Source organism: Cavia porcellus, unplaced genomic scaffold (assembly GCF_034190915.1).
Source record: "Cavia porcellus strain 051 isolate PalLab524CR breed Dunkin Hartley unplaced genomic scaffold, mCavPor4.1 scaffold_3, whole genome shotgun sequence".
Lineage (NCBI taxonomy): Eukaryota > Metazoa > Chordata > Mammalia > Rodentia > Caviidae > Cavia > Cavia porcellus.
The window spans coordinates 29,374,205-29,397,670 of record NW_026947486.1 but is presented as its reverse complement, the minus strand read 5'-3'; the positions used below and the strand labels follow the sequence as shown (position 1 = coordinate 29,397,670).

Sequence of the window (23,466 nt, the reverse complement as noted above, 5' to 3'; positions counted from 1 at the left end):
AAGATGTTCTATATAGGAAATACAATTAACCTGAAATAGAGTTTACAGACTCTGAAAAAGAGTTTACAGACCAAAAATCAAATATGAGAAAACAATGTTCTATGTGACAGGGAACCAGATAGTAATAGGGGAAAATATACAAGCACCTGCAGATAGGTTGGAAAGACAGATTTGTAGGTAAAGGATTACAACTTGAGATCATGTCCAGGAGTGAGAAGGTTTGGAACCACTTAGGTAAATAGCAGGTTGCCCCCTCAACCTAACAACTGATAGAGTTAGTGGGACCTAAAAATGCACAGTGCACTCTGGGGAAGTGAAAGGGGAGGAATAATCTAAAAAAGAAGGTGGAGGATATTGTTAATAGTGTATCAGAATTTAAAATCCACATCACTCACACTGCTCTGTTTAGATAGATTACATTCTGTCCTAGATTGTCTACTTGCACTAGATCTGAGGGCACAGAAAGCTATCCCAAAAATAGCAGGATATAGTACAGTAATCATCCTTGATTCCCTATTAACTTAATCTGAAGCCCTGTATAACTTATACTGTTTTATCATGACTGATCTTAGTTGAATCTAGTTTGTTAGATTGCTGTTTGGCGTCAATGGATTTTATTCCAAACAGTTATGATTGACAGTATCATGTCTGAGAGTATAGGCAACTCCACTGAAGATGACAAGATTCACTACAGTGCCCATTCTGGTTTGATTATTACCTGCTTTTGAAGTTTTACACTATCTAAATATTTTGTTTTTATTAATATTGTTATGTACTGCCATATTCAATTATACTATGCCTCATGATATAGATTGTCGGGGTCGCTCCCGGCCGGCAGGAAAGACACACGACAAAGTCTGGCGGTGTGCAACCTTGCCTTTATTTGTCTCCGCGTGGGCCCCGCGAGGCCTCCTCTCTGCCACCAGCCCTTTCTCGCCGGTGGACTTTCTCTATCTCTCTCTGTGCTTCCTGTCTCGTGGCGGGAGAGGCATTCACTTTTATAGGGTGACAGTGGCCAATCAGTTCAAAGCGCGCGATGCGGGCTGATTGGCTAACATCAGTTGTTGCTAGGCAGACTATCTTACAGAGCGGGTTGTTTAAGTCGCCAGCGCAATCAGGGGGCAGGAAGCAGGCGCCAACTTGACTCACTCGATGGGAGGGGCAATCTAGCTCAGGCTCCGCTCCCACCCACAGGCCCTACGTCCGCCAAGTAAGGCGACCGGTGTCGGCGGCTCCCAACATCTCCCCCTATTTTATTTACTTTGAATGAATGTATGCATCGCAGCCCGCCCTGGATCGAGTGCAGAGGCTTATGCCCTGTGTTGAGGCCCACCGTAGGCCCTTGGCTTGGACCCTGGTCGGCCGCCCCCGGGTCTGCCAAGGCCTTGAGACCCTCGTCCTTTTTCCAGGGCCAGGAGTGAACTGGACGGAACCTGGATGCACATAGGCATGCACTCATGCCCCTCCGTGTGATCCCCTCGGAGAGGCATCTAGATCTGGGCAGATTCTAGTAATCCAGCGGCTTTCGTGCGCCATGGGGTAGGGCCTGGCTTAGGTCGAGTCATGCTGGGGAGGCACGCTCTTACCCGTCATTGACTCACCTACCCTGCTGTGTGGTGTCATTAGGGAAGGAATGCGGAAGACCCGCCACACCTAGACCCAGTCGTAGGCCAGTCGAGCGAGCCATGCGTAAGCCTGGGGGTCATTGTGCCCATCACGGACTGCTGCCAGGGCCGCATGGGCAACCAGGCGTACTTGACGCCAGGCCACCGCAAGGCGCCCATTAATAAATGATGTAACCCATCGGAGCAAGAATGGTCCTACAAGTAAGAGCAGAAGCAAGGAGCACAGGGGACCTAACAATGGTAAAACATAGGGGAGCAAGCCATTCCAGGCTCCCCAAAAAGGGATTGTCCTGCAGTTCTTTTAGGGCTCATCTTGTTGTTGGGTCTGCGGTTGGCCTCTGGTGGAACAGGCCTGATCTTCAGTCGAGGGACTTGTCGCAACCTCTCTGGGACCCACAGTGGTTCTCGTCCCGATTCCTGCAGAAAAACACAAACCGCGCCTCGGTTCCAGCTAACCACCGGATCCGGGCCCATCCATTGTCATGCCATAGATAACCGCGCCTTTGGAGGCAGGCCTTGGCTTACTCCCCCTTTTTGTTTTTTATTTTTTATTTTTTATTTTTTTTTTATTTTTGGTCTTTTTCGGTTTTTTTTTTTTTTTTTTTTTATCGGTGCCAGGGATCGAACTCGCGATTGCCTGCTTACAAGGCAGACGCTTATGCCGCTAAGCTAAATCCCCAGCCCCCGTTTCCTCAACCGGCGTTTTTCTCAGCCTGCTCGGCAGAGTAGCCGCCCATGAAAATACCGTCCGCCCCGCAGCGCAACGTCATAGGACGGCGGTCGCGACAGAGTGGAACGGGGCGTCACTTCCTGTGCCGGCTGAGAGAAGGGAGGGTTCCCTGTAGCGGCCTCTCGGCGGGGAGCCGCTTCTGGAGAAGAGCTCCAGGGCGGAGCGGATGGCTCTCTATCTCCTCCCCGCCAGAGAGCGCTCGGGGGCCCTTTTTCCTCTCTCTGCTTTTTTCGAGCGGCGCACGCACACAATTCGCGGCGCAACTCAGCATAGGAGTCAAGGCACGCATGTATCATTTCCCACAGGGGGCGAATAGCTGGCGAAATATCCCCTTCCAATTCCGCCGAAGCGAGGTCCCCGCCTAACTTCTCCCATGACGGCAGGTTTAAATGCCCTGTGGGTAAAAACCAGGGAGCCACCCTATCTATCTCTGCTATGAATAGTTCTAGTGTTTTTTGACCTACCCTGAGGTCTCTAGCTTTTAAAAGCTTCCTAAGGGCCTTTACCAAGGGCCGCGCCTCCGCACTCGGTAAATTACCCATCTCTAACCTCTAATGGCTGTAACTCACCGCGTGTGACTTAAAGAACCCGTCACCTACGCGTGAGCCTGAGGGGAGTCTAAAAGCCCTGTAGGTGTGCGCCACCCAGAGCCCAGGCTTATCCCCAACTCACCTGTCCGGCAGCACCACGCTGGAGCGTTGCACACCACCGCCGTGTCTCGGGGTTGATCAGTCCCCGTGCGGGTCACCAAATGTCGGGGTCGCTCCCGGCCGGCAGGAAAGACACAAGACAAAGTCTGGCAGTGTGCAACCTTGCCTTTATTTGTCTCCGCGTGGGCCCCGCGAGGCCTCCTCTCTGCCACCAGCCCTTTCTCGCCGGTGGACTTTCTCTATCTCTCTCTGTGCTTCCTGTCTCGTGGTGGGAGAGGCATTCACTTTTATAGGGTGACAGTGGCCAATCAGTTCAAAGCGCGCGATGCGGGCTGATTGGCTAACATCAGTTGTTGCTAGGCAGACTATCTTACAGAGCGGGTTGTTTAAGTTGCCAGCGCAATCAGGGGGCAGGAAGCAGGCGCCAACTTGACTCACTCGATGGGAGGGGCAATCTAGCTCAGGCTCCGCTCCCACCCACAGGCCCTACGTCCGCCAAGTAAGGCGACCGGTGTCGGCGGCTCCCAACAATAGATAATTCTATTGAAGATAACAAGAGACAACACAGTAACCATCGTAGAACACCTTGTACTGTGGTTTTATATGACTTTTTCATTTCCTTTGTTTATAGGAATATGTTTGGTTTTGTCTTGCTTTTGCTTTGTTTCTCCCTCTTACAGAGAAAGGATAGAAAGACATGTAGAGACTCATGCATGCGTAGAACCTATAAACAGTTTATGAGAACTGATCTTATAATGCATGATCATATGAACAAATACTTTGAAGAGAAAGACACTACAGTACCCAGTGCTAATCCCATAGTGTCATGATATAAAATCCAGCAATACTGTTATTCTTTGTTCAGAGTGATGTTAGCTTGCTTTCATTTATTTAATCTTAACATACATGAAGATATGGATAACTCCATGTATGTTTAAGTGTACAGGATTTTTAACCATAGTACTAAGTTTTTGTTGGATAGTGGAATAGAATTATTTGCAGTCTTGCTGTTTGAATGTCTACTTTGTATTCTTTACTTTTGTAACTTGAACAACTATTTGTAAGAGGACAGTATGTGATTATCAACTAGTGATTTCTTTCTGTTTATTTTTTCTTTGAAATTATGTATTATTTCTACCCTTTTTCTGTTTTGTTTATTCGTTCTTTAAATAAAAATTTAAAAAAGAAATTCTTAGCATTTGAAGCAAAGTATGATGGCAGACTTCATCAGTGGATCCATTTTCTAATTCTCTAGCTGATCTTTTGTGCTGATTCTCTTACCAAGACTGAAGGTACTCTGTAGTTGTTTTTAGAAAAGTCATATACATTAAAGAAAGTCCAATAGAGGAGTATGTGTAAGTATGTGTTTTTTAGTTGGTGGTCCAGAGAGAGTCCTGGGAACAGATTGAGCTGGGGACATTTGTTAAATTGAATCCACAAAAAATATGGAAATATTCACTGTTCAGATACCAGCTAGTGTACAAATATGATATTCATGGTTTTCAGATATTAAACATATCTTGTTTCTCACACACCATGTTAGGAAACACAAGATTTTCTTAGATAGTATCTTTCAGCAGCAACTTTTATTTCAGAAAGTTCCACTGACAATACCATAGAAACTGTCAATTTCTGAGTTGAGTTGAGACAAGCCTCATGATACCTCTGTGTAGCAGGAGGGCAGAAGGCAATGTTATTTGCTTTAGCTTTTCTGAAAGAAAATAAAAAGTCACCCTGTATTTCACCTAGATTTCTGGATAGTGTGTGTGAAAAGAGATAGCAACGGTCTACCAGTCATGACGATCTGGGCAACAGATCTTTTTTTTTCTTGTACATTTATGATTCTATTTGTTTATTTATTTGTCTTTTGGAGACAGAGTCCCACTATGCTGTTCAAGCTGGCCTTGGGCTCACATTTTTTAAAAATTTTATTTAAGGAGAAAAAGAAAAAAAAGCAGAGAAAGGGTACAAGTTATACAGATTTACAGAAAAAATAAACAGTAGGAAATCACTAGTTAATGGATTACGTATTGTCATCTTAGAAATAATTGTTCAAGTTACAAAATTAAAGCTTATAAAGTGGACATTCCAACAGTGAGAGTGCAAACAGTTCTGTTCAATGATCCAACAAAACTCAGTAATATCATTATCTATCCTATACACTTAAATATACATGCAGTTATATCATTTAGAGCACTTTCTTTTCCTCTCTTTTGTACAATGACAATTACACATTTTGGGTTTTGTTGCTCCCACAGTTCTTATTACTTTTTTGGAAGAGAGTAGAACCAGATGTGACATAACAGAACAGAGTCAGTCGAATCAAAAGGGTGGACATAATAGATAATGTAAAAGCATAATACAAGGTGATCAACAATGGTTACCATAATGCCTCCTGCTATCTCTAATAGAATTGCCTATATCATCAGTTATAATAAAATTGAACAAAACAGTAAAGAGCAAAACCAACAAAAACAAAACATTGGAGACATTATAGGTCTTCAAAAGTAGATTATAGTCAACCAGAATGGGTGTCATAATGAATCCCACTATCTTCACAGCTGTTAGGGCAACAGGATCTTATATTTATGACTGAGGAATTATTCTGTATTCTCCAAAGGGTGCAGTGTCAAAATAATGCCATTGTGCACAGAGACATAAGTTCTGCTCAGATATATCCTCACTGCTATATACAAGTTTCTAGGAGACTCTAATTAATCTATAATTGCTCATTTCAAAATGACTGCATCAAAAGCAAATTATGAAAGGGCTGGATGACATTTCCTGGAAACCATAAACCAGAGCCTTTGATCACGGTTTGAATTATTCAACTGATTTTGAGTTTCAATGTTAATACATCTTTGTCTAGTAAGGTGTGTGTGTGTGTGTGTGCGTGTGTGTGTGTGACCAACCAATATGCTATTCCAGTCAACCCATAGGAATCAAAAATAAGGCAATTCATTAATATGGTAAATTCAAGAAAATTTATATTTGGAAAAAATCTAAATAGTCTTTGATGATAGAGAAAAATGCAAATTGTCATTCAATTACATAAATATTGGTAATTCTGATTCAAATAGTACTCTGGTACTCTGATTCAAATAGTACACTATATAAAAGCAATTTATGCTTCTACTCATTGTTTCTTAAAGTGAATATGATGACTACTTTATCCTACTACCTATACTTTCTTAGCTCAGGAAAACAATGAAGAATTAAAATCATCTTCCACTGGAAATTAGTAGTAAGGTTTCTACTTAGTATATAATCTACTTATAGAAAATCAGGAGGAAATTTTATACATTATTTAGCACATCAGAAGATTAAATACAAGCTCTTTTTAAAAATCTAATATATGCCCAGTTAAGAAGAAAAGTTTAAAGTATGTGAGTCTAAACACAATAGTTTTTAGGCAAAATAAAAGTATAATACTAATTTTCTTTGTGGTTGTAAAATGTGTTAAATTCATTTAATTTAAAACACTGAAAAAATTTCATCAAAAAAGAATCACATAGTGGGAATTTAAAGTTATTTAAATATATAATTGAATATCCATCTAAATAGAATTTAAAGTTTTACAATGCTGCAGGTCAGAATGAAATACAAATAATGATCATAAGATTTAGTCTTCTATATACCATAGGCTACAAAATGTGTTATTTGAATATACTTCTAGTTCTGAAGCTTGAAAGGTTTATTAACATTTTATATTATTCACTGTGAACAGACCAATTGTTTATATAGAACAAAGGACTTAAAGTGAGTTGTGTTGAAATGACTGCTTTAAGAGTGCACTAAAGAAACAACATGCTCATATAAACATTAATGTGTCTTTAAGGGATGCTTCCCATAGCATCTCAGAGCTTTCTTTCATTATATTTTAACTTCATTCAATTAATCTAGCTTTAACTCTAAGTCACATTTCCTGTGTTGCTCCTCAGAACTATTATATTTGGCACTGTTCCTCTATTTTTAAATTACACTGTTACCTAATTCTGAAATAGGCTTATTTGGATTGAGGCTTCTTTATGCAAACCACAACGACGTTTTGGTAGCCACTCAGTAGCAATGAGGGAAATAAATGTTCAGGTTTCTAAGGTGATAAGCTTGGCTTTGCCTAACTTCTGCCAAAGCAGAAGTAGGAGTGACTACGGATATAAATGAATTTGTAAGAAGTTCAAAAATGGTCTCAGTTGAGGTGGAATACATTCTCATTTTTTAAGAGGTCAATATTAAAGGCAATATTGCTAATAGCAGTCAGATCTCAATGTTTTCTCAATCATTTGAAAATGAACTTTCCACTTGGGAACCAATATAGCACTCAAGATTTGGCCTAGTCTCAAAGCAATCTGGCTTTGAAGCCATAAGAACTACATGTGAACACCTCAAGCTTCATTATTGATAGAGTGGGAATATAAATGGTACTTGACTCAGAAGATTTTTATGAAGAATAAATGTGGCAATGCATGTTAACATATTTATCAACATGATTGGCACATATTTAATATCCAATAAATCTATGCTTATTTCAGAGTGTGCATAATCAATGAACTCTTTAGATTTTATGTGACGTATTTTGTACAATCACAATGCTGTATTTCTTTTACTCCAAATGTATGAGATATTATGTACTTAAAGATTAACAAATACAAATTAACTTGAATTATGTAAGGCAATGGTGGCAAACCTATGGTGTACATGCTACAGTGAGCTGTTTGTATCATTGTAAGCTCTAAAGGGTTATACCATCACTGGTATAAGCTCTAAAGGGTTATACCATCACTGGTATAAGCTATTAATACTATTGCCAAAATGGTAGTCATAAAATGCATTTAAAATAAAAGAAAGTGGATTCTAGAATAATCCTTATTTTATTAACTGGTAACCGTACCCATCAACTCCCATAGGAAATTGATAATACCCACATTTCAATAGATATTCAGGCACATTTGACCCTGAGGGCAAAGACGCAGCTCAGTGCTATAGCATGCCCCCATTCTGACAAGCGCTCACAGATCTAGTAGGGTGCAGAGAGATCAGTAACTAGTAGTTGCATTCGGATAAGGGAGCAGTGAATGTGAGAGACAGGTTAGGATTAGGAAGCTACTTTTAGAGAAAAGCACCAGGATACAAACACTGAGCTTTTTCTGAGTTTTTTGTTAACCCTTGGCATATAGAGAGGTGGAGGCATCTGTGAAGCTTAAGGATTTATGTTTCCTGATGCTGACTGTGTCTGAATGAGTCAAATGTAGATGCTGACTGAAACAGACACTGGATCGGGAGTGGACACTTTCTAGAAATCCTTTATTATAGCTGGCCATTATAAATCTTTTCTGGGAAGATGAATTAAAGAAACACAACAACAGGCACTGTGGATATCCATCAGCTGCCTGAGTGGAGGAAAATAACAAAAGCACTTCTGAGAAGGAAGGATGAACAGCAGGATAGAGATGCGGTGCAGAGAATTGGAAAGAAATCAACCTTTTGCCCCCAAGCCCCTGTTTCTTCTTCCTGACCGACAATGGAACCATCCTCTCTCTTGTGTTGCTCTATTGGAGCAGCCTTAATTCCTTGCCACAATTCACCCCCTCTTTTTTCCCCAGAGCAATCTAAGCAAGTTGCTATTTCAAGTTACCCAGAGAAGCTCATTGTTCATGCCACTTTTCCTTGTCTCCTGCTAGTTCTTGAAGATGCCTATATTTTTAAGCTCTTAGCTTCTCAATCTCAGTCAGAATAAATTTTGCTTTAGTTCCTACATAAAAAAATCCAATGACTCCTTTTACAAAAGAGAATAGTGGTGACATTTTGCCTGTAATTCATGAGGAGAAAGGAGAAATACTGAGAAAGGAGAATAAGTTGAGGCCTGGCCTACTCAGCTTAGCAAGACCTTGTCTCAAAATAAATGTTTTTGAAGGGCTGAGGATGTATTTCAGTGACATAGCACTTGTCTATCATGTGTGAGGCTCAGACATTGATCTCCAGAACAGTAAACAAAACAAAGAAGCACAAAAGAAAACAAGAGAGAGAGAGAAAAGAAAGAAGTGTGAATACATGAGGGAGGGTTAGCGTTTGGTAACCACAGTAAAGAAGGGTGTAAAAAAATAATACCATATACATGTAAATTTTTTCCTTATTTTCAACTTTTGGAAAAAATATATCACAAAAGAAAATTTATATAACCTGAAAATATGCAGGTTTATTGTTATAACCTAAGCCCCCCCTAACTATTGCAGACTAAGGTCTGTTCTGTATAAGCCCCACCTGCTGCTTCCCCTCCCCTTCTCCCTTCAAATCTAACTAGGTTAAGTTTTAGGCCTGAGGTAATAGCTCCTGACAACCCGGGTCTTCCCTAACCCGGTAGCCCATCACAAATTGTGTTAATTGCATTAGATTGTATTAGATTGTACATTCTTCACAAAAATAGCTTCGTTTGTATCATAGTAATACCTGTAACTTGGCCTTACTGTAAATGTGTGTTTTCCTTTCCCTCTGGGCAAAGGATTGATATGTTAATCAATGCTCTCCTCTGTAAAGAATTGTAAAATCTTACCTAATTGATACGTTAACCATTGTTGCCCTCTACAAATAGAATAGTTGTGGTGCTCAAGTAGGGTAACTAAGGTTGTTAATTGCTGTTAGACTTTTCTATTCTTTGCTAAGAAAAACAATATTTCTTCTTATCTAAACTTGCTAGTATGCAGGGAGACTTGCAATTGCCATTTTTGCTTTGTAGTGTGTCACACCCCCATCCCCTCCTTACATTGTGTGACCAGCAGCTTTTTGTGGATTTACAAGATAAAAAGTCCTGACTTTTAGCTGTGAGGTGTGCAGTCTCCAAATTGGCTCCCGGAGACTTGTCACCAGGCCTGGATTTTACCTAATAAAGCCTTTGCTTCCCAAACTTTAATTTCTTGCTTTCTTGGATTTTATACCGGGGTCCGAGTTATCACATTTATTATAGTGTGTCTCTTATTTATTACAGGTGACCTTCATAATGACCTTAGAATGTATAACTTTTATACTTAATTTAAGGAGGACAGATGAAGACAAGTGATGAGTCCAAAGTCATACATCAAATACATTGTATGTCATGAATATGATTACGAAGTATGTGTCTTTGAACCTCAGTAGTTCTTTCATTTTTTGCTATTGTTTTCTCACTTTCCCAAAATGTAAAATGTATTCCATATATATGTATATATATTATTTACATGGGTTATTCTATAGTCCATTAAGTTTAGCAACTATTAAATATGCTCTACCCTTTTTAGAGATTTACAGTATAAATCCCTGTATTTTATGCATAGTCTGTAAAGAAATGCACTCAACTTTAATACAACTTTTAACCAGTGTTTGAGGGATAATTTTAAAGCATTATTGAACATGTGATGACCAAAGAGATATTATTAAAGCTATTATTAAATCATCACTTGATTAAACAGGAAAATACTTAAAACAACATTGCATTTTTCTCATGTATAACTGACATTTCTTTTAATAACTCTGTTCTAACTGAAAAAACACTAAAAGTACATTATAAAGAAAAATTTAAATCACCTAAATTTCAATGATTTTATGATAAATATTATCAACATTTCATTGACCATACTCTCATGTATCTCTATTCATATATACATGCAATTATAAATAATTTTGCATAAATATACTGACAGTATGATTTATCATGACTTCTTCCTGTGCTGTCTTACTCTAGCTCCACCTGCACAGTACTCACCCATAGATAACTAGTGTTAATTTTGGTGTATATTTTTTCATGGCTCTGGACCAAAGTGACATTTTTAGACAAGAACTCAGTTTATACTTTAAGTGCAATGTAGAGCAACAGCTGTATAATTATATCACCTGCTACCTCAGGTCTTAATAACAAGGATAGGATCTGAAGACTGAATCTATCATTTAGGTCACAGTTCTTTGGTCCCCACATTTATGAGCCCCTAGCTGACCAAACCGTTGCCACTTTTCGCACTGGGAAAGCCTACTCTATACTGAAATGGATTTTTTTTCAATATTCCTCTACTAAGGTAATGAGGCTTTTGTTTGATCAACTTTATATGGAATGAGAACCTGCCTCTTGAAAACTGGTTGGTGAATGAAACCCTACATGGCCTGTTCTCATTAAGGTGTTGAGCAGGAGGTGAGAAAGGCAATTATAGCAGTCTGGGGTCTCTTGGCAAGTATTGGCATCAAGGGCTGCCAACAACTTTGCCTCAGGGCATCAGATAATAACTTCAGAATCAGAACTTGGACAGCCAGTCAGGCTCAGCTTCTGCTTCATAGTACAGGAACATGAAAGGCAATTCCTTTCAGAAAAGCAAAAATATCTTGAAAGCAGCTCGGAGATGGAGAGTTTAATAGGTATGTCTTCCTGATTGGAAGGCGTTGAGGAAAATGGTCTCAGGTTGCTCATTAAATGTTACCAAGATGCTGAGGCAGAGATGGCACAGAAGGCCAAAGTAAAGCAGAAATACTATGCATGGCTGGAGCAAATGGGTGGGTTTTATGAGAACAAATTCTGCTAACTTACATTTGACTTTAAACTTGCCATTAACAGAAAATCTAATGCCACAGGCAGAATCTTGAGACACAAGTAAAAGGATGTAGTTTTATCATCTTAAAAGAATTATTATCCAAAGCCTATTCTGTGAACTACTCAAAGCATGTTCTCTTTCTCTCTTCCAAAGCACCAAAATGAAGTAATCACCAGACAGAGATAATTACAGTTGCCTCTTTGGTATACTCAAAGCTAAATCGCTTGATGGATTTTCCACTCCCACAGAAGAAAAAGACATGCAAGGAGATGTCCTTGGGATGTCAGTTTGGGAATGAATAAGACATCATTATTGTATATGAGAATAACTGAGCAGATATAAAAAACACTTGAACACAAAATTTTTTTATTCAAATGTTTAAGGATGAAAGGATACTGACTCAACCACATTTGTTACCCAACGTATAGTCAAAAAAAATGCTAACATTTACTTTGAATTGTTTTGTGTGCCTCCCATATCCTATTCTTTTTGCCAGTTTCTGTTATTCTAATATTACCACATGCTGCTATCCTTCAATAATATATTAATTTGTATTTGTGGGTTTAAAGCTCACTTAATGAAACCTATACAGTTATATTGTATAATTGTCCTTGCTCATTTTTTTCTGGTCATCTATTTGCTATAGATTTATGCATAGTCATAGTTCATTCATTTTTACTAATGTAAAGTACTCAGTCAGTCAGTAAATCAGGGTTTATTCAGTCTACTCTTGATGGACACCTGTTCCATTTTCATTATTTAACATTCACCAACAGCTCTTAGATATGAGTCCTGACAGAAGATTACAATCATCTCAGGGTCTGAATTTCCCTGTTATAGGTTTTGTCTATCTTCAACTTTATTAAATAATACTAAGTTCTTGGCCAGTCTGGCTGAAACAATGTATATTCTCACCTACTGTGTGTGTGCATTGATAATCAAATACTTTTGTATATTAAATTTGTAACAGAGGTAAAGTGCCAATATGAAAGATACATGTTATCAATGTAACATCATTTTTGATAGTAACCTTGATCACTTGCCTGAGGTGGTGTTTGCTGGGCTTATTTTCTGTGAAGTTTCCATTCTGTTCTCACTCTCTATGCCATTCGTCTTGTAAGTCATCCTAGTACAGAGTATCCCTGTAGTACAGTTCATCCTTAAAAAGCATTGGAATATTCTCCATTTCATTAAGAGTGAAATACATACATGTTATTTGGAATTCTGTTATTTGGGAGACTTATCTGATCTGCTATTTACATATTTAATAAAATGTTGACCAAGATCTACATGGATTCATAGATATTTATTTTATTTTGTTTTATTTTATTTTTTTCTCTTTTTATTGGTACCGGAGGATCGAACTCACAACCGCCTGCTTACAAGGCAGGTGCTTATGCCGCTGAGTTAAATACCCAGCCCCTCATTTTATTTTTTAATGATAATTTATTTTGTTGCTTAAATTGTTTCAGGTTTGGCTACTGGGAACCTCTGAAAGATTGGTTGGAAACATTTGCTATCTCCTTAAGGTTCCAATGTGCATTTTGGTCATCTCTACTCCAAAAACTGGCTTGTACAGATTTCCCGTTGGCATGAAGTTTTCTCATTGAAATTTCTTTTATTATAATGGACATATTTTCATTTATTATGAATATTGGAGATTTGTAGGGATTCAGCTTGAAATAACAACATCTTAAATTATAACCACTATGAATGCCCTTAAGTAACAGTTTTCCTCCTATTTTCTCAGCACACTATCAAAAACCAAAACCATTAGAGTGCTATGCAACCCTTAAGTTTTGGATCCTGGGCCTTCATTCAGCACTAGGACATCCCTCACATTAGCTAAAGATAAACCGGGTATTTTACAACTTGAACAAGGTCACCTTTATCCTGACCTGCTCTTGGCTCCAACACAGAACCCTCAACCTACCAGCATAGCTCCTTCACCCTGCTGGCATAGATGCTCTAGCTTCCACCACTGTCCTTTGGGCCTCCTCAGCACAGATCTGCAAAACAGACTTGTGTGAGTCCTTTTTTGGGGTTCTAGACCTCTAGTTGGACTTGTGGGAGGCATTGTCATGGGCTCTAGGTTTTCATCTGGACTCATACAGGACATTGCTGTGGGATTCAGAACTTTGGCTGAATATTCTGGGTCTTTAGTGTTATGGACAGATTCCCTGCACTTTCTTGTGTTTTACTCTGGTGACCATCATAAAATAATATAAATTCTGTGGTCTGATTCTAATTGTTCTCCTCACAACCTCTGACTACAACAATGTATGTGTGATAAATGTTCTATAAATATTAAAGATATTTCCTAACAAGTAATCTTTTTAAAACTGGGGAGAAAATGAAAGAACTCTAAAATAATGATTTTTTTAACATTAGTATGCATCTAGGTCACCTGAATTGTTTGTTTAAATACAATTGTTGGGTTTCACCCTATAGTCCCCAGTTCCATAGGCCTGAGGGAAAGTTTAGGAACTTGTATTTCTAACAAGTTCCCCAGGGATGCTGATACTACCAAACTTATCCCTAAACTGAGTCACTGCACTACAACATGCTTCTTACTCCATATTGCTTGGAGTTATGTGCTGTGTAACCAAGGCCAAATGCTAGGTTCAGATTAGTATGGTGATGCACCAATCCTATTATATGCTAAACCTGGCTAATCAAATGTATTTTCAAATGCCCTAAGTCTTTAGGCCATATCCTAAGAGGATTGGCTATTTTCTGTCCAAACTGACAACTATAATCTATCCTCCTTAATGCCTAAGAGGAATTTATTGAATCAGGGAATTGGGATGTTCAATTCAGAGAAAAGGATTGCATCTCAATGTCCCTCTCATTGTTTAGTTCTTCTTTGTCCTTTTCTTTGTGGAATAAAAAATGCCTTCAGACATATTCCACTATGTCTTTAAGAGGCAAGAGAGAAGGCATTTGATAAGTCTGAGTTACAAGGGAGAGTGACACAATGTCTTTTGCTATCCTCATGTAAAAGCACACATTGTTAGCAATTCTGGAAATATAACCACATTTTAGACCAAACACCACAAACAGAGGAAACAAGTTCCAAGATTGACCAGCCCTTGGTGATGATTGCCATGAATGGGAAAAAACAGAGTTCTCTTAGTTACTTTTCCTTCATTGCTGATATAAAACACTTGATGCCCTATATTAAAGAAGGTCTTGCAGAGGTCTCAGTCCATACTCACCTGACTCCAATGCAGGGCAGCATGGTTGAAGTGCAACTCTTATGGCAGCAAAAAATATAAGAAGCAACAGTAAGAAATAGGGGAGGAGAAAATCTCTTTTCCCTTGTTATATCATATGCAGGCTGCTCATCCTAGGGCAGGTGTAGTGCTCATGTGGCCAACCTCATCACTAGACAATAAATCAGTCACAAACTCTGGATTCAACTGCCTCCTGAAAGCCTATCCTTCGTGACCACATGAGATATTAGGGGACATCCAGACACAAACCATAACAAGAACATTTTGCTTAGAGTTATAAAAGAAACAGAAACATAGCAATAGCCAATTCTACAGTGGAAATCTAAGAGGTTTATATGTTGAAAATAGAGATTGAACAATTGAAATTTAGCACAGACAATAAAGACAGGAACTGAGTATAAGGAGAGGGCATCTCTATTGTGAATTCAAAACTATGTAAGCAGAGCCCTGTCACAACAATGTACAATAGAAAGCTTTTCATAGGAAGCCCATTTTTCCATTTGCTTAGTAAAACTGTGTTTCTACCACTATCATTTTTGAGAAGCAGTATTGGGTATTGAGTTCACATGTCCACAACTTTAGGCTACATCTTTAGTCTGTTTATTTATATAAAAACAGGGTCTTATAAGTTGCACAAGGTGACTTACAACTAGGGAGTTTCCTGTCTTAATCTTCCACAGAGCTTGGATTGCAATCTGCACTTGGTACTTCACCACCACTCCTGCTGCCTAGAGGTCTATGTTCTTTTCCTACTATTTCCAAACCAAATAACTCATATGTCTCCATCACATAGCAAGCACTTACTATAGATTATTAAAACAATGCATAGAACAAAGAAGGAAGAAACAAACCAAACTGAACTTAGGAAAAGTAAGCTTCCTAAGCTTCCTTGTTGGCCTAAAAACAATTCAGAAGAAGAGAAAAAAAGAAAATGAATATATTTGCTAATTACAGGGTGGATTTGAGAATTAAATATGAAAATACCTATGAAAATTGACAATAAAAACATAAATGTATGGTACTATTATTAACAATGTTGAATAAATTTGTTGTTTCTCTGCACAGTGCTAACCTAAGAAATTATTAACACTAGAAAATACTAACCCTGCAATGTTGCCTAACTTTGCCCTTCCGAAAGGGTTCAACTACTGGTCATCCGTTTCTTCACTTATATTCAGGACCCTCAATCTGGCAATATATACAAACTTCATAAGAAGCATTATTACATACTGCTCCCTAGGCTCATCCTGGAGATTCTGATTGAATTGTGTGGCTAAGAACTCAGGCATCTGTGCATTTTAAATTTTCACAGGTAACTCTAATATGCAAGTAGCGCTGAGAAGCACAGCTCTGGGCACTTTATAGTCTTCTTAGTACCTTTGTCTCTTAAAAATAGGCTTCTCAGTTGACTTCAGATGAATTTCTTAGACCTCCTCCAGTACAGAGCATGAACTTTTCTTTTTTCTTAAATCAGCATTGTTTTCCTCAAGAATATGATTGGACACTTTTGTAACAGTCTCTCAAGCAGAAATTATTTCCCAAAAGTGTCTTTCTTGCAGGGTTATGAACATCAAACAAAAAGTAAAACCACCAACAAATAAATTTACAATATATTCTAGAGAGGAAATGTTTGTCTAGGAAAATTTAGTTATTAAAATTTTATTCCTGCTTCTAAATATTTATAAATTGAAAAAAGAGTCTGAGAGGATAACATAATTCAAATCTGAAAATTTGCATTGTGAGTGCGAACTTACAGTTGTACTCTCACTTCACCAAATATTCCTTGCAAAAGTTAAGTGGAATGAGGTAGGTGGAGACAAATCATTTTTAAACACATGTTCAATTAATCAAAATACTGCCTACTATATTCGAGGCAAAAGCACAATTATTAGGGTTAGTGGGAGTCAGGGAAGGTAAGCAAAAGTAAGATAGCAAAGATAAATACTGAAGTTTTATTTTCTCACCGAAGTTACAGAAGTAACTGTAGCACCATTGACATTCTGGGGGAAATACTTTGTTGGGAGGAGGAGGTAAAAAGAGGTGCCCTGTGATATTTGGATGTCAGTAACATTTTTGATTTCTAGTTACATGATGCCACTTGCAACCCTCCCCAACTTATAAAGGGAAAATTTGTCTCAAATGTTCCTTGGGAGAACAGAATCATCCATAGATATGAAACAATGTTGTTTAATGACCACAAAATTGTTTTACTCTGTTTAGAAAATATTTTTACAGAAAGATATCATTAACAATACTAACAATAATGGTGAATAGTAATATTATTTCTGTTACTTCATTACTATAATGAAGCACTGCCTAAATATTAAGTTTACATGACTAATTATCACAACTCAAACAAGTGAGGTAATTTATGCATGGTCATACTGGTAATATAGGATGGAGATTAAAATGAAGATTGAAATCCATTTTCTGGTCTAGACTGATTTTTTTTCTCTCCTCCTTCTCCTCCTTCTCCTTCTCCTTCTCCTTGTTCTTGTCCTTATCCTTCTCCTTCTCCTTCTCCTCCTCCTCCCCTTCCTCTTCCTCCTCTTCCTCCTCCTCCTCTTCCTCCTTCTCCTGTTCCTCTTTCTTCTTCTTTTTCTTTTTTATTTTTAAAGAAAGTTGGAGAGTTGAAAAACAGGATACAAAAAGCCACAGAGTTAGAATTGACCTATGGAATTCAGTACATTTTAATATTAAGGGATGTGGGCTCTGATAATTCATACAAAAGTGGTGTAATAGTACTATGTATTCTATTATCCAGGCAGGTTGCTTCCATCTCAGCACCCAATAACAATATCACATTATCGTACCAAATTCCTGGTGTGGCAGGGCTGAGTTTACCACAGTATGTGAAGTGTGCTCTGCCTGCCAGAGACTCCAGTATACTAAACAAATCCCAGAAAATCAGTCTTCCTTAGCAGGAATACATAGTCTAGGTTTTCTTCATATCATGTAACTCTTTCACTCTAGCAGGAAAGTATGCTCTCCAAATTGGAATTTTTTAATGGTACGCAATACTGATTTCTGTGGGAACAAAGTATGACTGACTTTGGGAATGTGTCGATGTCGCTCCCGGCCGGCAGGAAAGACACACGACAAGGTCTGGCGGTGGTCAGGCTTTTCTTTATTCTCTCCTTATACAGTCTGCCCCGAAGCCTCTACCGGTCCGCTCTCCGCGGCTCCTTCTGTGCTTCAGTCTGCCCCGAAGCCTCTACCGGTCCGCTCCCCGCGGCTCCTTTTGTGCTTCAGTCTCCCCCGAAGCCTCTACCGGTCCGCTCCCCGCGGCTCCTTCCGTGCTTCAGTCTCTCTCTCGGGGGTGGAGGCACTGGCTATATATAGGATTAATAGCTAGGCAGACTACCCTGTGAGGCGGGAACTTAGTGGGGTGATAAGAAACAGGTGCCACACAGGCGGGCTCGATGAGAGGGGTAATCTAGCTCAGGCTTTTGTACTTTCCCACAGGCCTCGCAATCACCGCGTCTGATGACTTGACAGTGCCACGGCTCCCAACAGGAATGTATTAGAATTCCAGTTTTATTTAAGGAAAAATATTTTACTGAGAAACAATCTGGAAACAATTTACCTCCTATGCCACCTTGCCCACTTGCTTCCTGCCATGTCAACATTGTGTTTGAGCCATTAAAGAAATAGTTCCCCTTGCCTCTGAGTTTTTGCTGATGACATCGTTCTTTCCAGAAGAATTTACTTCCCCAGCTTCCTGCTCTCCAGTTACTCACTCTCAGATAGAAAACTACATTATGCCTACAAAGCCACAAATCACTATTCAAATACCACATCCAGTGGGTGGCCTCCTGACTTCCCAAATTCAAAATCCCTTTGCTATTAGCTTCCCGTCTCTATTGGTTCATTCATTCATCCATTCACTATGGATAACATAATGTTTAGCACCTATTGTGTATTAAGCACTGTTCATGGTTTTGGGAGTCATATGATATATGACAAAAGGTCTCATAACAATTGAAAATGTTTGAAACGTACTAGTTTGAATCACAAGAAATCATTTTTTAAGAGTAGTAACTTCTTGGTGTTCAGTTGATATGAAATTATTAAAACACAATGTGTTTTATTATAGGCAAAGTCACAGAGCAAATGTCTTAACTGATTGGTACATAATGGTCAATAATGAGAGGAACTGCTGTGAAATCATCCCAAGGGGAGAAACAACACATGGAAAAGCCCTAAAATAAGGCTCAGGGTATGACTGAGACAGACAAAGAACATGAGGTTTAGAGAGACAGCAGATGGAAATTTGGAAAGAAGATTGAATCACAACATGTATACCTTGCTGGAAGTGGAAAGGAATCATGATTTTATCCTGAAAGTAATAGGAAACCAATGGAGAGTTTCGGGTAGTATGTTCATAAACACTGTTAAAAGGATAATATCAAGTGCAAGAGTCAGAAAAAAAGAGATCAGTTAGGAAGTAATTTCCTTAGTCAAAATATGGTTCTTTTAGAATGATATCTTCATTTTTGAAGAGAATCTCCAGGAGTAGGATGTACTTAGCAAAGTGAATCAACTGAATATTTGGATGGATGTAAATCATGCAAATGTACGAACTATAATACTCAAACTGAAATATTATCTTGAGTATAGTGGTGTTATTTTCTAAGACAGCATAGTCTAGGGAAGAGAAGGATAGAGGATGTCTGGGCACAGAAATTAATAATTGTAATATTAATCAAGGGACAATATCAACTAAGCATCTGCATCTCAAGTTGGAAAGCAGTCAAGGCTAGACACAGAAATTTGAGATTAAACATAAAAATTATAACTGTGAAATCTGATCCTCTCAACAAGATAATTAGGATAAATCAAAGACTGAGTCACAGACCACGCCAATGTTTTTTTTTTATTTTTATTTTTATTTAAGGAGAAAAGAAAAGAAAGAAAAAAAAAACAGTGAAGTGGTACAAGTTATACAGATTTACAGAATAAAAAAAATGCGCAGTAGGAAATCACTAGTTAATGGATTACATATTGCCATCTTAGGAATAATTGTTTAAGTCACAAAATTAAAGCTTGTAGAGTGGACATTCCAACAATGATACTGCAAACAGTTCTGTTCAATGATCCAATAAAACTCTGTGCTATCATTTTCTATCTTATACATTTAAATATACATGCAGTTATATAGTTTAGAGCACTTTCTTTTCCTCTCTTTTGTACAGTGACTATTACACATTTTGGGTTTCATTGCTCCCACGGTTCTTGTTGCTTTTTTGGAAGAGAGTAAAACCAAATGTGATATAACAGAACAGAATCGGTCAAGTCAAAAGGGTGGACATAATAGATAATATAAAAACATAATACAAGGTGATCAACAATGGTTACCATAATGCCTCCCGCTATTTCTAATAGAATTGCCTATATCATTGGTTGTAATACAATTGAACAAAACCGTAAAGAATAAAACCGACAAAACCAAAACATTGGAGATATTGTAGGTCTTCAAAAGTAGATAAAAGTCAACGAGAATGGGCGTTATAATGAATCTCATTATCTTCTCAGCTGATGCCTAAACTTTCGAACCTGATACTATCCAGCAAAACAGAATATAGGAACCTCAGTCAAAAACAAGATGGTGAGAGTAATACAGGGCTTCAAATCGAGATAATAGAAAGTCAAAGTGGGTTACTATATTATATCCTGCTATATTTTTCCCTTTAATTAAATGGATAAAAATTAAAAAAGTAAATAATGGAGTGGAGATTGAGAAAAAGGAGGGCATAACAGCGAAACAGGGCAGATCAAAACATAACCATTTAAGCAGAGTAGTGTTTCACCACCAGCTAATCCTGACCCAAAAATAGTTACCATATTGACTCCCTCCCTGAAGTCCTTGAGTACAACTTCTTATACTGTAGCATTAAGTATATCAAAACAATGTAAATCCATTTAAGAGAATGACAGCATTATAGAGTATTTAGAATCGACTAACAGAAAATGAACAATGGTCTCTGTATAATCTCCTTGTCTTTAAAAGGTTTTTTCTTATACTATCGTACATAACAAAATCCAATAAGATACAACCTGTTTAGACCATTGGAGACAGAAGAACAAAAGCTAGATGAGACTTCAAAACAAGATGGTACTAAATCAGCATTACCTATTAAGATGTCATTTTCTCCAAAAAAAGCTGTTCCTATCATCCAATCTTCTGTCTCATTTCTGTTGAGCTCTTTTTCTGTCAGTAGCTGTCAGTTTGTCTTCTTCATTTTGTTCTCTGCTCCATTCGTTGTGGCCTCCCCGCCCCTATTTCTGGGTTCTTTGTATTTTTCTTTTTTTAGAATATCCTGCAATACTTTCTGTAGGGTTGAATTGGTGGTTGCAAATTCCCCCAGTTCCTCTTTATCCTGGAAGCACCTTGTTTTTCCATCAATTTCCAGGGACAGTTGTGCAGGATATCTCAATCTTGGCTGGAGATTATTATCTTTCAAAGCTTGAATTATTTCTCCCCATGCTCTTTGTGATTTGATGGTTTGTGAAGAGAAATCTGCTGTAATTCTGATGGGTCTTCCCTTGTAAGTGATCTGTTTCTTGTCTCTTACAGCTTTTAATATTCTGTTCTTGTATTGAATTTCTGGAATTTTTATTATTATATGCCTGGGTGTTTCTCTGTTAGGGTTGTAGGTAGCTGGGGTCCTGTATGCCTCATACATCTGAGTGTCTTTACCTTTTGCTAAATTAGGAAAATTCTCCTGGATTATTTCTGTGAGTAGCTTTTGTAGTTCACTTGTTTGTGTCCCTACTTCTTCTTTTATGTTCTTAATCCTTAAGTTATGGCTCCTCTTATCATCTTCTTGTCTTTGTATTATTGCTGTGTGTTTCTTTGTTATTTTTAAGAAGTTTTTCATTTCATTCTCCCATGTTTCAAGTCTGCCCTCCAATTCAGATAGTCTGTCCTTAGTTTCTTTCAAGCTGTTATGCCAGTCTTGGGTAGACTTCTTAATTTCTTGATAGTCCCTTTGCACCTGCTTCACATACTCAATGCTTTCTCTGTTTTCTCCATCAAGCAATTCTCCCCTCTTTTTCTGTTCTTCCATTCCACCATCTGCTTTTTCCTGGGTGGTGCTTAGCATTTCTCTAACTATTCTGCATACTTCTAGCTTCAGGTCATTAATAACTTCATTCCTGAATTGGTCTATGAGGCTCTCTAAATGGCGCTTAATGTATATTGGTGCAGTGTCCACTATTGCCTGATTCTCAGGATTGGGGGTCGAGGAGCCTTTTTTGTTGCTTCCCTTCCCCATATTTTCTGTTCCTTATAAAATGTAATCTTACACAGGAGGCCCGGCTTCCCTGCCTGTCAGCCACAGCTTGATCAAATTGCGCTGGCTAGTTGTTCCCGCTCACCGCTGCGCCCCAGGGAGTTGCGGAGGAGGCAGCCTACGCGGGAGTTGGTCGCTCCTCCGGGCCACCATCAGGCTCTGGGATCTGGGTTAGGCCAGCCTAGGGAGTCCGCGAGCAGCGTCCCTCCGGCCAGGCACCTTTCACCAATCCCGTCCGAGAGGGAAATGTGCGGCTGCAGTTGCCACCGCGCCCTGCTCTTACAGGACTGCCCGCGCCCAGAAAAAACCTCCGCTGGAGTCAAACTGCGGTAGGGAGTCAGTTCCTCGCTCACCTCGCCACCAGTCAGCCTTCCTCCCTATCCGTCGCGTTTCCGACTCCGTTCGGAGACTCCCGTTCCCAGAGCTCGGCAGTCGCGTCTCTCCTTGCCGAGCCGCTGTGGAAGTAGCCGGCCGCCGGGCGGCGGGAAATCCAAACCGCGGTTTCCAATGGCGCGGAGTCGAGCCTCCACACCGAGATTTTTCTGTTCCTATTTTAGCGCCAGGACTGTATTCCAAGTTGGATTCTCTCAGCCCAGTTCGTTCCTGAGTCAGCAGAGCATATCTCTACTGGTTCGTATCTCCTTAGTCCGCATCATTCCTGGCCTCTGAGCCGAGCCTTTAGAGAGCGTTCAGTAGTTGCTGTTGTCTGTCCGCCATGTTCTCTCAGTCTCAGACCACGCCAATGTTAACAATTATAGAACCAAAAGATAAGTGAGGTAGGAAAAAGAAAAAAGAAAAAGAGAAAATGTCATATCCTAGAAGCAAAATGCTAATAAATATCAGAAGTGAGAAAATCAGTAGTCATTTTTGCTAACCCCTAAAAACCCCAATGAGCTGTTTTTCAGATGACAAAGTATCCTTTGACAGTGGATTGAATACATAAGTTTCAGAGAGAAAGTTTACTGAAGCACTATAAAAATGGATAAGAGAGTCCGACACTGACTTACTGGAATTTAAAGGATATTTGAAGTAAGTGCACAAATGATAAATAAGCAACCAATTATTTGGAGATTGGTCAGCCTGAGTAATGAATCCTGAGTGCAGGAAGACCTCGGTGCATAGACTTTGTGTGTATCAGAGAAAAGATGCTGACACTTGCTGGTACATACACATGGAAGCAGCAAAACAGTGCATGGTAGTTGGTCCAAATTTTCCATCTCTGCTAATACTCCTTAATCCCGCTACTACCATCTCCAGTTTTCATTATTGTACCTAACTGTGAATTGTGATCTAGTAGCTTTTAGCTGGGAATCAAAATAAATTAAAAAAAGAAATAAACATGTCTGTGTATGTGAGGACAGTCTGAATTAAACATATATAG

At 38.9% G+C, this 23,466-nt stretch overlaps 1 long non-coding RNA gene across 1 annotated transcript; it reads right to left on the bottom strand.

Annotated features, from left to right (window-relative positions):
- Window positions 1-858: 858 nt before the first annotated feature.
- On the bottom strand, window positions 859-3,529 carry LOC134475444 (uncharacterized). Its single transcript, XR_010046570.1, has 2 exons — window positions 3,028-3,529; window positions 859-2,042 (listed from the first exon to the last, which is right to left on the bottom strand). It is a non-coding gene; the product is annotated as an uncharacterized LOC134475444 (long non-coding RNA).
- Between the last annotated feature and the right edge of the window lie 19,937 nt (window positions 3,530-23,466).